This window comes from Notolepis coatsorum, assembly GCF_963971535.1.
Source record: "Notolepis coatsorum genome assembly, chromosome: 6".
Classification (NCBI taxonomy): domain Eukaryota; kingdom Metazoa; phylum Chordata; class Actinopteri; order Aulopiformes; family Paralepididae; genus Notolepis; species Notolepis coatsorum.
In genome coordinates, this window is record NC_140170.1 from 58,493,629 (window position 1) to 58,510,230 (window position 16,602).

Genomic DNA, 16,602 nt, shown 5'->3' on the forward strand with positions numbered 1-16,602 from the left:
CAATTGTATTAGTGCAGACGGCCAGCCAAGCTGGTGACAACCCCGGAGCTGTGAGCTGGATTCGAACAGGCGAATCCGGGGTTGGTGACGAATGCAATCTCCGCTCGGCCACCTAACCGCCCTTAGGGTTGCGATATTTTAATAACTGAGTTGACATCCATATTGGTTCCCGGTGTCGTCTGTATCTGTACCTCCAAAGGGAACTTATCTCCTGATACATCCGTTCCCAGTGGGATTTATTTCTGACATCGTTGTCAATTTCTTTAGCTTTCCAACAACTGTCCCTCCGGTTGATTACTCGTGCCATGTTTTAAATCAAACGTCCACGGCCACAGTTGAGAGAACATTTGGATCTCAGAAGTATTACAGCTCAGTGAAATGCTAAGGTAGCAGTCCCTATAAGCACAACCCCTGTTAGCTGGAATACCAAACCACTACTATGATCAACCGCATAGTATGAGTTTGGGTGAAAATTCCATAGGGCAGAAAACAAATGCTCGTAATGTAAAGACGTGGAAAAAGTTTGTTATGACACTACCTTGGTCACGCCAATGGAACGAAGTGTCAATATTCAGTTGATCATTTGTTCAACTTTCAATCTTCTGCCGTGCCTACATCCTTATATCTGATGTAAGGCCATGACTCCTAGTCCACCTGCATAACTGTGACATCACGACTAATTGGAAAGGCTTACAGTTTCACAAATCTAGGATGTTGGAGTCCCATAAGCTATTTTGTTTTGTTAGAGGATTCTGTGCGACATTAGTAAAAGAAAGGGAAATAGGTAAATTTCCAGAACATTTATTGATCAAATACAATCATGTAAAAAGAAAATATGTCATTGTTTGGATAAAGTAGAAGTGTAACCATGTAGATTTGAAATTGGGACCACTGGGTCCACAGTTGGCCGCACTAACCAGCTGAGCTAAAGGGTTTGGCCCATTAGCTGATGCTGGTTGACTGTGACCAACTCCTCAGTAGTTTACAGAAGTTATGAAATACACATTTGTACAAATTTGGTCAGAGACATAAAACATTACAAGTCGATCTTTTCAGCAGTATCCTGTTTGTTGACAGTCTGTGTGGTGCTTCCCTCTGTCTGTGTGCTGAGGAACTGTGGTGTTGGTGTCTTCTTCTCCAGGCAACATCTGATGGCAACCTCTCTCTCAGCCTCCTCAGCAGATGGAGGCTTTGCTGCCTGGATGTGGAGCCTCCCGTCCTGAGCCAGGGAGCAGGTGACGGCCTCAGGATCCACCCCTTCAGGCAGATCAAACTCCTGTCTGAACTCCTGCCATCTGTAAGAGTAGGAGCTTTTCCCCTCCCCCTGCTTCTTCTCTGTCTTCCCACTGACTCTCAGATTCCTGCCCACCTGCTTGACAGACAGCTCCTCTGGGGAGAAGTCTTTAGTGTCCAGGGTCAGGGCAAAGCTGTCTCCCTCTTTCCCCAGCTTGTAGGAGACTGACTGGATGGCCACAGCGGCTGGGACACGCTCCACCTCCTCCAAGATCTTCTGTTGAAGTTTGTCCAAAAGCTCCAGACTGCTGTGGAGCGTCTGCATGTTTCTCTGCAGTCTATCCCGCTGGCAGAGAAGAGGTGAGACCTCTGTCCAGAGACTGCTCACAGGCCAATAGAAGTCCATGAAGGGGCTGAGTCAAGGCTGGAATCCACGGTAGCACAGCATCTTCACTGACTGTTGAGTCCTCTTGTTGTGATGGAAGGCTGGAGTGTGTTCAGTGTTGCTTATGTTGCGTTGTGTCTCAGCAGTGGGACTGTCTTAGCTTTTATATTCTGCCTCTGGGAGTTCCAATGTCTGCAGGAATGTTCCTGTCATTACTACAAGTTTCCACTGGGTGGCAGCCTCACTGCAGGTGATGTAAACAAACCACTCTTCATCTTCTAAAATTGGAATGGTCCAGAATGACCTAGTCAAGTATATCATGTGTAGATTGTGTACTAGCACATAATGTTTATGCTATTATTAGTAGTGTGTGTGTGTTCAGAAATACTTTTTGAATCACAATATTGAAGACCCTGTGTGACCAAATAGTCATGATGTCACAGTTATACAGTTGGACTAGGAGTCATGTTCTTATTTATTTAAAGTACAGACTTATACATACAGCATGATGACTGTTCTATTCATTTTTAACCTTAGTATGAAAATATTAGCCAGATCTATAAACCTTCTCATTGCAAACAGTCAAAACCTTTTACCCCTTAATTCTAAGTTATTTTTCACTAAACAGTAAATGTGCCTCAGTTATTAATTACAGTGAGTAGTTTATTTAGTAAACATTTAATTATGGGAATTAATATCCAACACTCTTTACTCTGCAAGACTACTGACTGATGTGGAGACAGAAGAGAGTTAATCTGAAAGAGAAGAGAACAATCCATCACTCCATCTTCAGCAGGTTAAAACCAGTCAAGTAAAGAAGCCTAGCCTTCACTCTACCACCAGGTGACAAACGAGGACCATCAGATATAAGGATGTAGGCACGACAGGAGACTTTGATAAGAGTCATCCTACAATACATTTGAAGATCAGGGTGAAAATCCTATTTAAAGGAACACTCCAATATTTTGGGAAATACACTTATTTGCCATCTTCCTCACAGTCAGACAAGAATATATGGATTTCATCTCTGTGTGTCAGTTTTGGAGTTGTTGGAAGTTGTATTTCTTCACTTTTGATTGAGCTAGGCTAGCTGCTCCCTACTGCTTCCAGTCATTGTGCTAAGCTAGGCTAGCATGCACCTGTACCTCTCTCTTGGGCTACTAGACACACAGAGATGTAATTGATATCAATCTCCTTGTCTGACTCTGGGGAAGATGGCAAATAAGTGTATTTCCCAAAATGTTGATGTGTTATTTTAATATTTTATTCTGAAGTTTTCTCTCAGCATCCTGATCTAGGAAATGACTCATCGTGCAACTTTGAGCTGAATTAGATCAACCACTGTTCCTGAAATCATACATGTGTACACCCATCTTTTAGATGCATATTTCTCTCACTGAAGTATATATTATGGTATTAGGCCTGTGGATGAAGGATTTAGTAACTCCACCATATGGAATGAGTTTGCTTAATGAAGAGAAATAAAAGTATTATGTAGATACACTTGGTAGTGTCAGTGTGCATGAGAGGTCATCAGCCCCAGGTGTGTTGTGCTGGGACCTCCCCTAAGGTCAGCCCATCATCTGACTCTTTTACTTGTAATAGTACCAGTCACGCTTCAATGTTTAAAAGAAACCCCAAGGCTTACAGTGTTACAAGTCTAGGATGTTGGAGTCCTATAAGCTGAAGCTATTTTGATTTATTAGTGGGAAGTGAGTCAAACAACGGGAAGCACATGGTACATTTCCAGAATGTTTATTCATCGAATGCAATCATATAAAAACTAAATGATGTCATTGTTTGGATACAGTAGAAGTTATGAAATACACATTTGTACACATTTGGTCAGAGACATAAACAATTATGAGTTGATCTTTTCAGCAGTGTCCTGTTTGTTTCCAGAGTCAGTCTGTGTGGTGCTTCCCTCTGTCTGTGTGCTGAGGAACTGTGGTGTTGGTGTCTTCTTCTCCAGGCAACATCTGATGGCAACCTCTCTCTCAGCCTCCTCAGCAGATGGAGGCTTTGCTGCCTGGATGTGGAGCCTCCCGTCCTGAGCCAGGGAGCAGGTGACGGCCTCAGGATCCACCCCTTCAGACAGATCAAACTCCTGTCTGAACTCCTGCTGTCTGTAAGAGTAGGAGCTTTTCCCCTCCCCCTGCTTCTTCTCTGTCTTCCCACTGACTGAGGCGACGGTTACACCTTTCGTTTCATTTTCGTTTCATTGTCAGATGAGTTTCGCCGCAACGTAGCAGCCTCGAGTCACACTTTCGTTTTTGTCACCTGAGCACAGTGATGTAGTACACTGCCAAAGCAGTAGGTGGCAGTAGGTGGCGAACATGAAGGCAATTTCAACCAATCAGAACTTGAATGTGCCAATACACTTCCTGCAAAACCTGCAAAAGAAAATGTCAACAAGGCGGGCGCCTATGGGCGCCACCATCTTTTGCCTATTTACCCAATGCAGCAATTCTTTTTCAGCAAAGTCTAATAAAAGTGCAATAAACAAAACGGATACATTCACTGTGTGTTCTGCCTGTCATTTGTTGATGAAACAAAACTAACATCAACACAAGTGACCACCAAGAGCGGATAGTTTAGTCTAAAAAAAGATCGGTAGCTACATTGTTAGCTGCATGCTAACGTCAATGGAATTTGCCATTATAACAGTATAGCATTGTGGCTAGAAGCTAACGTTAGCTCACGCTAGTTAGCCAGCACCAAACTGATGATATCGGGAGCTATCAGTAGTTAGATAACATTAGAGACAACGCTGTGTGTATTAAACAAAGGTGAATAGATGACTGGGCCATTTTGTTTAATGCTTGTTAAGTTGAAAGAGGAGCTTTGAGCTAACAGGGTCTGATAGCTAACACTAGCTCATGTTAGCCAGTGGCAGTGCCAATCGGTAATGCTAGCAGAATGAATGGATGTAAACTTTATTTAACATATTGCATATGGGTACAATACAATACGGCTCAATACAAACAATTGTTAAAGGGGAACTATCTTATAAATGGCCTTTTTGAGTGTTTAGCATTGTTTCCTAGCTATGTGAACTTATATTAATATGATCTATGTCTCAAAATTCTCATATTGGCGCATTCTTCCAATTCTCCTCTCACAATATTCACCCTCACTGAACTGAGTCATTTGAAAATGTGCGCGATATGTGATGTCAGAGAGACTCCGCTGCATGATAATGTTCAGGCGGCGCCGGCACGGCGCAGTGGTTTAGGAGCCCAGGCTCAAAACGGCTCGAGATCTTGAGGTAGAAAAATGCTGTTTTTGAGGACTTGATTAGAAATACAAAACAATGAATAAAAAAAATATATATATTACAGAGGTGTTCCATAGACTCACAGGAATTGTGTAAAAGTGCCCAAATAGTGAAAGAAATAGTAAAATAGTTCCCCTTTAAGGGAATGCAGACTGTTGTAGCTTGGACTGGGGTCCTTATAACAATAACTTGACAACACATAGTAGCTGCAGCTATTTGGGACAGCTCTGCTGTCACCGGAAGGGCACGCAGATGGTATCTACTGCGCATGGGCGTTTTCGCAACAACGGCTCCGTGCAGACTACACGACTGTTGTCGGCGAGTTTTTGGCACTACTCCAAAACGCAAACACAATTTAGCGTTTCAGCTAGGGCCACAACGTACCCGCCAAAAAACGCATTTCTGTGTAAAAGGGACATCAAACGTATTCAAACGTATTCAAAAAACGACCACAAAAACACTAGTGTAACAAGCACCTCAGCTTCCTGCCCACCTGCTTGACAGACAGCTCCTCTGGGGAGAAGTCTTTAGTGTCCAGGGTCTGGGCAAAGCTCTGTCCCTCTTTCTCCAGCTTGTAGGAGACTGGCTGGATGACCACAGAGGCTGGACACGCTCCACCTCCTCCAAGATCTTATGTTGAAGTTTGTCCATCAGCTCCAGACTGCTGTGGAGCTCCTGCATGTTTCTCTGCAGTCGATCCCGCTGGCAGAGAAGAGGTGGGACCTCTGTCCAGAGACTGCAACACTGTATACACCGTATACATTTATCTATATCAGTATGGATATATCTGCATATACCGGTATACAGTACCTGTATAGTACAATTCTGTACACTGTATATATACTTTATCTGTTACATTTACAAGATACTTTAATGCCACACAACGATGGTTGGTGGTAATTGTTTGCGGTACAGTTTGTTAAGCACTGGGACATCAACATGAAACATCAGACATCAAACGCCCCCCTCCCACCTCCCACTCCCCACAATAAATAAATATATACATAAATACATACAGGACAGTCACATGTAACAGTGTCAGTCAGTGACGGATGCTTGCCCGTCTGTGCAAAGGGGGGCGGGCCAGGGTGTTCAGTGTTCGGACTGCTGTGGGGAAAAAACTGTTTGTGAAGCGTGTGTGTCTGGTTAGAATAGACCTGTAGCGACCTGAGGGCATGCGCTGGAATAAGTGGTGTGCTCTGGTTAGAACTTATTTTCATTCTACTGAACTTGTGCGGTATGATGACAATAAATCTTAATCTAATCTGATCTAGGACGTTTGTTGTGAGAGTCAGTGTGTCTGTTTAGAGAAAATAAAGCATATGCTCCAAAAATTACTTTAGTTAGTCAGTGTTTTGTGCAAACCTCCCATTTACTGCACTTCATTTTACACTTACTGCACTTCAAGCGCCATCTGTTGGCAAAATTAGAGTTGGTCCGACCGTTTTGAGGAAGTCCCCGCCCCAGCGGAAAGTACCTCAAGGCCCGAGCTCAAAAGAATCCAGAGACTCAAGGGGTGTTCAAAAAGGAAGAAAACGTCATCTGTTTGGGATATATTGTGTATAGTCATTAGGGTGCTGGAATGTTATTATGTTAATTATTTGCCATCCAGAGTGGAGGGGGAGGGGGGGATGGGGGGTTGTAAGATTAGGGTGTTGCCTGCTTCTTTAAGAATGATGCATTTTATTGACACAACTCCTCAAACTGACACTAGAGGAGGCATTACGGTGTAACTCAGACCTTAGCTGGTCTCTGTCTGTCTATCTATGCTGCTGCTACTACTGCTGTCTGTCTGTCTGTCTGTCTGTCTGTCTGTCTGTCTGTCTGTCTGTCTGTCTGTCTGTCTGTCTGTCTGTCTGTCTGTCTGTCTGTCTGTCTGTCTGTCTGTCTGTCTGTCTGTCTGTCTGTCTGCCTGCGTGCCTGCCTGTCTGCCTGCCTGCCTGTCTGTCTGTCTGTCTGTCTGTCTGTCTGTCTGTCTGTCTGTCTGTCTGTCTGTCTGTCTGTCTGTCTGTCTGTCTGCCTGCCTGCGTGCCTGCCTGCCTGCCTGTCTGTCTGCCTGCCTGCCTGTCTGTCTGTCTGTCTGTCTGTCTGTCTGCTTGTCTGTCTAAGAGACCCTTACCTAAGTCTCCTTGAATACCGTAACACCCCAGTCGACAACTTCAAGTCGCCAGCACAGCTGTTGATGAGCCGCAGGCTGCGCTCAACCCTCCCAAGCAGCAACCAACAGCTGCAGCCAGGGGTAGTCAGCCCCAAAGATGGACATGACAAGCGAGTGCAGAGACAACAGCACCAAAAGAGATACTACGACAAGTCAGCTAGACCACTGCCCCCACTACACAGTGGAGAGTCTGTCAGACTCCAAGAGTATGGACGCTGGAGGCCAGCAGTAGTCATCCAGCCAGCTGACACTGTGTTCATACCACGTTCGCACCCAAGATGGACACGAGTACCACCGTGACCGCAAGCACCTACGGGACACAAAAGAAGAACACTGTTAGGCAAGCAACGGTCTGCCAGACACAGAAGGCATAGATCACTCACCTGATACCAACACCCCTGAACTGTCAGATGACTCAGAAGCAAACTCAGCTTCATACCACACCAGGTCAGGCCGAGCAGTAAAGCCTCGGGATATACTAGACCTGTGAATGTACAGGGTGTAGGCGGATCACTGCCCTAAAAAAAATAAAAAAATAAAAATTTAACTTAAATACTAATGTTTATTGAAATGGCTGACTTACTAATGTTTATTGAAATGGCTGACTTACTAATCTTTATTGAAATGGCTGACTTACATACCTTGTTCACCTTGTTGAAATGTTCCAATATTCAAGCAGGTTGTTCTGTGAATACGATTTACATACGGTAAGAACTGTACTACCTCTGAGATGGAGTATATTTTAAGCTTTGATAATTACCTCCATCCAATGTCTAAACCCAACCCCTCCCACCCACCCACCACCTCCTTATGTACAGTTTCCTCCCCCTCGTATTATCTGTTAGGATCTCTGTTAAACAGTACTGTATATTTGCATATCTTGTATGTCACAAATGTAACAGTACTGTATACCTGTATGTCATGTATTGTCATAAATGTCATGATATATATCTGTATGGCCCCCGTAAATGTACAAACCCACCCACCCACCCCCTCCTAATGTACAGTTCCCTCCCCCTCGTATGTATATTATCTGTTAGGATTTGCTGTTAGGATAACAGTACTGTATATTTGCATATCTTGTATGTCACAAATGTAACAGTACTGTATACCTGTATGTCATCATGTATATGTCAGAAATGTCAAGAACTGTATGTTATGTCATTAATGTCACTATGAATTGAAAATGGGGGACCCTGATGTAAACAAGACGAAAGTATTTCTCTGGTCTGCATCCCATTAACAATTGTATGTATTGAGCTGTACTCAGGCCCGGACTGGCCATCGGGAGCACCGGGAGTTTTCCCGGTGGCCTGGCCTGCACAGATTACAAAAAAAAATTATATATAAAAAAAAAAAAAATTATTATTATTTTTTTATTTATTTTTGCCAGGCCATTGTTTCTAGTTGTGGCGGCGGCGCGGCGCGATAGTTAGATAACCTAGATGGGTGGGGAACAACCAGGATTTCACTGTCTGCGACAGAGTTGGAGAACTATCTGACTCTCTCTCACGCGGATCACACACACAATGGAGCCGTGCTGCCGCTTGTGATTGGTGGAGGCGGGACCAGGCGATACAACTGATTGACAGCGGAGGCGGCGAATGGAATGGCAGACGGCACTCCGATGCAGAATAACAGCCAGGCAATGAGCCAGGTAGTGAGGGACTCGGGAGAGATACAGTAGAGCGAAAGTCAATTAACGTTGATGTCAAGATGGACAGTGGAAGAAAGAGAAAGGGTGGAGGAGAGAGGGATAAAACAAAGAAAAAGAAAGGCCCTTACAGGAGAGAGTGGTTAACTGTATTATAATAGTAAATAGAAAAATATGTTGTGCTCTTGCTTTTTTTCTTTTTGAAGGTGGAGAGAGTAGCATTGCTAGTGCCACAACAGTTTTATTTGAGGTCCATAACAGTACATTGTACTAAGCAATTGTTGGCTCATTAGTTTGTGATTCACATGCACTAAAATTCACCAGAATGCAGGAAATTAAGTATTTGTAACAAAAAATGTCCTGGTGGGGGACCCCCAGACCCCCCGCTTAAAAAGTGGCCTGACTGGGGCTATATTTCGCGCTATATCTCCCGGTATGAATTATTTCCCCAGTCCGGCCCTGGCTGTACTGTATTGTACCCATTCTGCAATCTGTTAATAACATTTTCAATCAATCAATCGATCAATCAAAGCGGCGCAGTGGTTTTACGACAGGCTGCTGTGCCGTCAAGCGTTGTGGTGACGTCAGTTGGTTGGAATCAAACGTCTAACGTTACTTCGTGGTCCGGTAAGTTTTTTTAATACATGATAGTAGGTTCATGTCGACCTCCGTTTTGTTACAGTAACATCTGCTTTTATTAATCTACTGACCGCACATCTGATCTGTTGGGCGTTTCTGCCACGTTTCCACACAGACTGGGCCTTGACCAGAGGTAAGTTAGCTGGAGCAGCTAACAAGCTAAGCTGCTATGCTAATGCTAATGCTACTACCGAGTCTGTGAGAATGTGTGACGTTAGGTCAGAAGCTGGTGCGACTCTATGTATAGAGAGAAATGTGCGTTTATTCAGCTCATTACTAATAATGACCGAACATCTCAACTGTTGAGCATTTCAGCCACTGTGTCACTTTACTTGAGGAGGAGGTTGGATGGAGGAGATAGCAGCAAACAGGTCTCTCCACGCAGAGAGGAACACATTCTCTCCTCTGGACTGGACAGGAGATTCCTTTAGTGATCTACTTGGGGAGATTCAGTCGTCATAGCAGCAGGGGGTCCAGGTATGGTCAGGGTAATAAGAGAGCAATACATATAAGCAATAAACAAATATAGGCAATATAAAATATGACAAAGTATACAGTACACACAAAGGTGCAGATGATGGTCTGTCTATCGGTCATAATATGCGTTATAGTCCATGCAGGGCTTGGTGGTTAAGAGTCAGACATTCCTAATGGTTCTCAAGTTCTGCAGCCATTAGTTCTCCAGCTGCTGGCAGCAGTCTGTGCCCCCGGTTGTGGAGCCTGATGGCCACTGGCTTGAAGAACTGGCAGACGGGCACACAGACCAGGGCCCTCATTTATCAATGGTGCGTACGCACAGATATGTGCGTAACCCGTGCGTACGATCATTTCTAAGCAAAGTGTGTGACTTATCAATTTGAACGTGTGCTTGACTTTGTGCGTATATTTACGCACAGCTCCGACTGTGCGTACCTGCCGCCCGGTGGTAGAATATTATTATTGCAATGCGGAAATAAGCTTCCGTACATTAGTTTCAACACTGGCGTGTTCTGTGTATGACCAGTGATGCGCTCCTCATCGGGACGGGGTTGCACGCAGTGCAGCCAAAGTTTTGTGAGCAGAAGCGTGTGCACGCACACGCACGGATGAGACGTTTTAAAAAAACACTACTATGTCTTTTATTGAGGGTAAATTAGATCCCCTTCAATTCGCATATCAGCCAGGTAAAGGGGTGGAGGATGCTATGCTCTTCATCTTGGACATTGTGTATAAACACCTGGAAACACCTGGAGCTCATGCTAGACTTTTATTTGCAGATTTCTCCCCTGCTTTTAATAAAATGCAGCCCCACATTTTAATTGAGAGGCTTGACTCTTATTTTAGTCTCCCACACCAGCTTCTCATGCTGATTTTAAATGTCCTCACTGAGAGGATCCAGCAAGTCTTTGTCAATGGGCAGATGTCCAACATGTCGATTTCCAACACTGGCTCCCCCCAAGGTTGCGTTTTGTCTCCCCTTTTATTTATTATGTACACGGACAGCTGCAGATCGCTTAATGACCAAAGGCATCTGGTTACGTTTTCAGATGACACTGTCCTGGTATCCCTACTGCAGCGCTCCGAAACTGATCACGGACCTGTACTTCACGACTTTGTGAATTGGTGTGATGAGAATTACTTGGACCTCAATGTCTCTAAGACTAAGGACATGATAATTGACTTCAGACACAACCCCGATCATCAAGCCAGTGTAACTTAGGGCTGGGCGATATATCGAGTATACTCGATGTATCGTGGCTTGTTCTACGTGAGATGTAGTAAATTACTATATCGTGAACATCGAGTATTAGCCGTCAGCTAGCCGCCGCGGCTAAAAACAAACGATCAACACGGACGACTTACTTTAGTGCAGCGTTTTCCTCATTTCATTATATACACAGACCAGCGCGGACCTTCAATGATGAGCAATTGTCATTTCATTAGACACATACCAGCTCAGACCTTCAATGGCATGCAATTGAATTGAATTGACCAACTGGCTAACATTAGCCGCTGGCTAACGTTAGCCATTTAGCTAACGCTAAACTATCTAACTAACATGACTCACCAATACCAGTTTCATTAGTGAGGAAATGGGGCGGGTATATTGACGAGGCTTGACAGCAGAGGTCCAAAGATAACTTCACTTCTATTGGCAATTTGTTTCTTTATATCGCTTCCAGGTAGTGATGTGACGTTTGAAGCGAGGCTCCGGAGCTTGTGTCGAGCAATCCAGCTTTTTTTAAGTGGAGCCTGTATCGAAGCGCGTATCAGGTGACGTACTGATGCCGTCCGAAGCCTCGGTCCGGGGGGTACCGCCCCCGAAGCCCCACTCCGGTGGGTACCGCCCCCGAAGCCTCACTCCGCGTCACTGATTCAGGAAATGGCTTCGGGGTTGGTGCGCAACGCGTCTCCAACACGGGATCATCCCTATGTTCCCCGGAACATCCCCGCAACACAAGTGTCGACATAGGAATTCATTACGAGTTTCTTTGCGTTGGAGAATCCCGTGGAGTACTGGGAAAGACAAATAAATGTGTATCCTAATAATCCCAACATATATATAACAGATGGTAGCGCGAGGCACTGTCAGTCACGATGGACTTCAAGCGTTGTGAAGTGACTGGCGAGTAGCGGTACTGCGAGTTAAACTCACTCCACTTAAAAAGACACACTTTACACGTCATAAAGAGTGAATTCACCTTGGTGTAGCGGTCTGTGCTGTCACCTGTCGCCCGTGTCACGGCAGACCCGGGTTCTAAACTCCCTCGGGGCATCGAAGAAAGTTAAACACAACGCAAAAAAGGTGACCATATGATATCATCTCCGTTAAATATAAACTTGCTGTAATGTCTAACTTGCTGTGCCTAATCTGATCACATCTGTATGATCCAAATGCAGGATGGCATGTCGATTTTGAGTTGCTTTTTCTGAATAAAAATGAATGAAGCAAGCACTTGTCCCTGCCATCATTCTGTTAGAAAAACACACTATATTAAATTATAGAATGTTGTAGTAACACAAGCACTTTCTCCTCTGTCCCTGCCATCATTCTGTTAGAAAAACAGACACATTATTATTTGTTTATTGGCATCATCATCACTCTGCCTGTTCTACATTTATTGTCCACTTGATGGCATAGTAGAGCAAATGCACCATGAAGCTTCGACACATGTGTGGTACTATTGGATGGAAAGCCTCAATGCTTCATGAAGCTTCATCTCGCCATCACTACTTCCAGGTTCCAACTGTGTTGACAATGCAATCCTGGTGTGGTTAGCCATAGATATCTATGTGGTTAGCTACGGCACATTAGAACGCTCAAACACGCTCTCTCTATCGCTCTCTCTCTTCTTCTTCTTCTTCTTGTATATTTCCGGCGGACTATGTGTCTAATCGTATTGCCGCCCTCCACAGGACAGTGGGAGCCCTCCCTATATTCTGTTATACAGCCCCGCGGCGAGCAGGAATCTCTCTCTCTCTCTCTCTCTCTCTCTCTCTCTCTCTCTCTCTCTCTCTCTCTCTCTCTCTCTCTCTCTCTCTCTCTCTCTCTCTCTCTCTCTCTCTCTCTCTCTCTCTCTCTCTCTCTCTCTCTCTCTCTCTCTCTCTCTCTCTCTCTCTCTCTCTCTCTCTCTCTCTCGTACAAATACCTGGGAACTGTGTTTGACTGTAAACTGAAGTTCAACTTAAATACAGAGTCTATTGTTAAAAAAGGTCAGCAGAGGATCTACCTGCTGAGAAAGCTGAACTCTTTTAATGTTAGTGCGAAGATCCTGAGCACTTTTTATAGTTATTTTATTGAAAGCCTCCTAACCTTTTCTTTTATCTGCTGGTTCAGTGGCCTGTCTATTAAAGATAGGAACAGCCTACAGTACATAGTGAAAGTGTGCTCCAAAATAATTGGAGTAAAACAGAGAGACCTATGTTCTCTCTGGACGGACCAGGTGGTCAAGAAGGGGACGAGCATCACTAATCAACCCCTCCACGCTCTGTCTCAGCGGTTTTCACTGTTGCCTTCTGGCCGCCGTTATGACGTCCCACCAAGTAGGACCAAACGCTACCCCAAATCTTTTGTCACCTCGGCTATCAGACTTTTAAACACAGACAGTAGTCATTTTAAGTAGCCTTTTGCACTTGGTTGTCTGTTTTTACTTTTACTTTGCTGGATTGTGTATCACATGGAGTCTTTCTCTCTTTTTTTTTTTTTTGCCGTGCTGTCGTTGAGATGTTTTGTTGTTTGTTTGTCTTTGTTGCTTGTTGCGTATGAAGCGGGATCAATAAAGTTGTCTGAATCTGAATCTGGATGTGCACGGCACGCGCGTGCACACAGGAATGCGCTGCACTCGCCAACTCGCTAGTACCCACCTGGGCTACTTTGCATATCAATAGCGCCGGTCGTCAGGTGTGTTAAATACGTTCTCAGATACATTCACACAGACCTTGTGAATGAAATGTGTTACATTCCATTTGTAGAGGCAATTAGGCATTGTCTTTAGTCTGTGCTTAAGCGAGGGAACATTTATGCGCATGGGCGGGAGCGCACGCATGCGCCCCGGAGCGCACGTGCATGTGGCGTCATTAGCGTGCGTGCAATCAGTGTTGATATGAGGAACGCAACACTGTATGACCCGTAATTCATTATAGTTCACTGTAAAATAGCGACAGTAGTGTAATTATTGTCAAACCCTATAAATATAGCAGTTGGAATAAGTCTTTCTTTCCGAATGAATGCAGCATGGTTTATATATAGGGTTATCGGAATAAATGGGGTTCACTGACTGGGCTCCATGGGGAACTGTTTTCAGAGATAGCAGATAGGAATGAATGAATGAATGAGGGGCAGTCTAATTGCGGAGAGAACATAAAAAATATGAATTAGAGTCCGCTATACCCGAGACACCTCCTTCATTTGTACAGCAATTTGAGATCGAAATTGGAGCGTGGAACAAAACGCACATGCCATCCCCATGCACATTCAAGTCAGTCTCCACCGGCACGGTCCATCGTGATATTGGAGATGGATCGAGCAATAGACTGTTACTGTACCACCCATGTAGCTGTCAAAGCTCCATCACAAATGCAGTTATGTGAATAGAAAGGTTCTTGTATATGCTCTCGTATTATTGTTTATATAGGCTACCTAATACCGACATCAAAATAGATTGTATGCCTCTACAAATCATATGCAGGTAGAAAATTTACGGAAAATCCGTCGCGATTTGGAATGAAATTGACGGAGAACTTTAATCCCTGGGTATTAATAGAAGAAAAAGCAGTCATATTCCAGCATGGTTATTAATGACACCAATGGCAAACAGTGGTTAACAGTCTTTATTAGTGTTTGCGCTGCCCAGGCAGCTGGTCTTTAGGAAGGTAATAGATATCCGACTGTTTCCAACATCACCGTGTACAACATGTCTGTCAGCCTGTCGCGTATTTCTCCCAGGCGTTCGCTCGGTATAGTCTATTTTTCCACAATTCATGAGGGTGTTCATTACCATATATGGTTAATTACGGGGGGTTCTATATGCAAATATACGTAAAACCGTGCACGAGCGTGGAATATAGAACGAATGGTATTTATCAACACAGAGTACTTGCAGGTGTGCGTGGGACACGTCTACGCATGTGTGATAAATCCCGATTTTTCTGTGCGTACACACATTCTAAATTCTGTGCTTAAGAACGAAAATAGAACACTTTCTAAGAATTGTTGATAAATGAGGGCCCCTGTCTCTGCCAGTCTGTTCCTGCCTATCTGTCCCCAGCTCTGCTCTCTGTATACCATTTCTTGCCTGCTCTGCCTAATGACATCATTATGAAACATTCCATTAGCATTTCACCTCTTTTGTATGAACATTTTTCAACTAGTCTTTGAGATATTAGGCTACTAGGGTTCTTACTTTGTGTTTTGGTGTACTGAAAAAGGCGCTGATGTCTGTGTTTTTTTTTCTTCTTTTCTGCCATGTTCTACCTGGCTGGCTGGCTACACACACAGTGTGCAGGTTATTTACAGTAGGAGATGGGCTTCTATCATATTATCTTCTATCATTCTATAATGGACTTCGATATACCAGGTAGCTACAGTAGCTAGTCAAACACACAAACACTGGTTGAAATGACTAGCAGCTAGCAACGTCAGCTAACCACTAGCTAACATACTGTAAAGAGTGACCTGTAATTCAATGCAGCGAAAATGAAGAGAAGGTGATGATTATAAATGTGTTTTATTGTATTGAGTGGTAGAAGTAAAGACACAAACATATCCTTTGTTTGAACAACTTACTGGAAAGGTCTGCCACCAATGACAGACTCGGTCACAGTGATATTCCCACATGGACTGTAGCCTATATACCTGCATCATGCACAGGGTGCGAATCATGGGGGAGCTGGGGCAGCCATGGCTCCCCTAGATCTAGTCTTGTCACGATACTGGAATTTCGACTTCGATACGATACCTTGAAAAGTATCGATACTTCGATATTATTTCGATATATAAAAAAAAATATATATATATATATATATATATATATATATATATATATTTTTTTTTTAAACAAATTTAGCTTCAAATTTAGCTTCTCTCTGGTACTATAAGAGAAGATAAATATAACAATTTTAAAACCCTTTGTTTATCTTTAGATCACACATTTAAAAATAACTGTTCATCTCACTTCAATCATTTTTATTGCAAATGCAGAACATGGTATTTTCTCAAGCAGACAGATGTAAACACTGTAATCTGTGTTGCATGTACCTGACAAACTGAACTGTTTATATTACAGTTAGTAACAGTTTCGTTTTTATTTAAAGATAACGAGAGAGAGAGGGCGGTAGAGAGAGAGAGAGAGAGAGGTAGCGGTAGATAGAGAGAGAGAGAGAGAGAGAGAGGCTATGCTCGGAGCATTTTAGTAACGTTACATTTTCAACAAGATTGCTGCTATTTAAACACTTGATGGAAACGGGGTAACGTTAACCTTATGTCGACTGTAGTATTGTATGACCTCGACATAACGTTTAAACGTTAACGTTACTCCGTTACCATACCAGTAATTATACAAGTAGCCAGCTAAGCTAACGGAGCTAGCAGTAGCTAACGTTAGCTGGTAGCTGTAACGTTACAACGAAACAGCTGTTGATATTATGCGCCATCAGTAGACAACGTATCATGTATTAAACTAGAGTTAATGGTTTAATGCTTCAGTCACAGTGATGTTGAAAGAGCAGCTGTCACGAACCTCTTTCATTTCTTTATGGAGATCGGCGCTGGCACTGCT

The 16,602-nt window shown here is 43.7% G+C and overlaps 2 pseudogenes across 2 annotated transcripts in view; both read right to left on the reverse strand.

Moving 5' to 3' along the window:
* Nucleotides 1-1,036: 1,036 nt before the first annotated feature.
* LOC311229501 (heat shock protein 30-like) lies at nucleotides 1,037-1,681 on the reverse strand (annotated as a pseudogene). Its single transcript has one exon. The product of its transcript is annotated as a heat shock protein 30-like (transcript).
* A 1,798-nt stretch (nucleotides 1,682-3,479) lies between these two features.
* The window catches only part of LOC311229502 (heat shock protein 30-like), a 37,031-nt pseudogene continuing 23,908 nt past the window's right edge, over nucleotides 3,480-16,602 (reverse strand). The window contains exons 2-3 of the transcript in view: nucleotides 5,366-5,631; nucleotides 3,480-3,795 (exon numbers count right to left, since the gene is read on the reverse strand). The product of the transcript in view is annotated as a heat shock protein 30-like (transcript). The remainder of the gene's footprint in view (nucleotides 3,796-5,365; nucleotides 5,632-16,602) is intronic.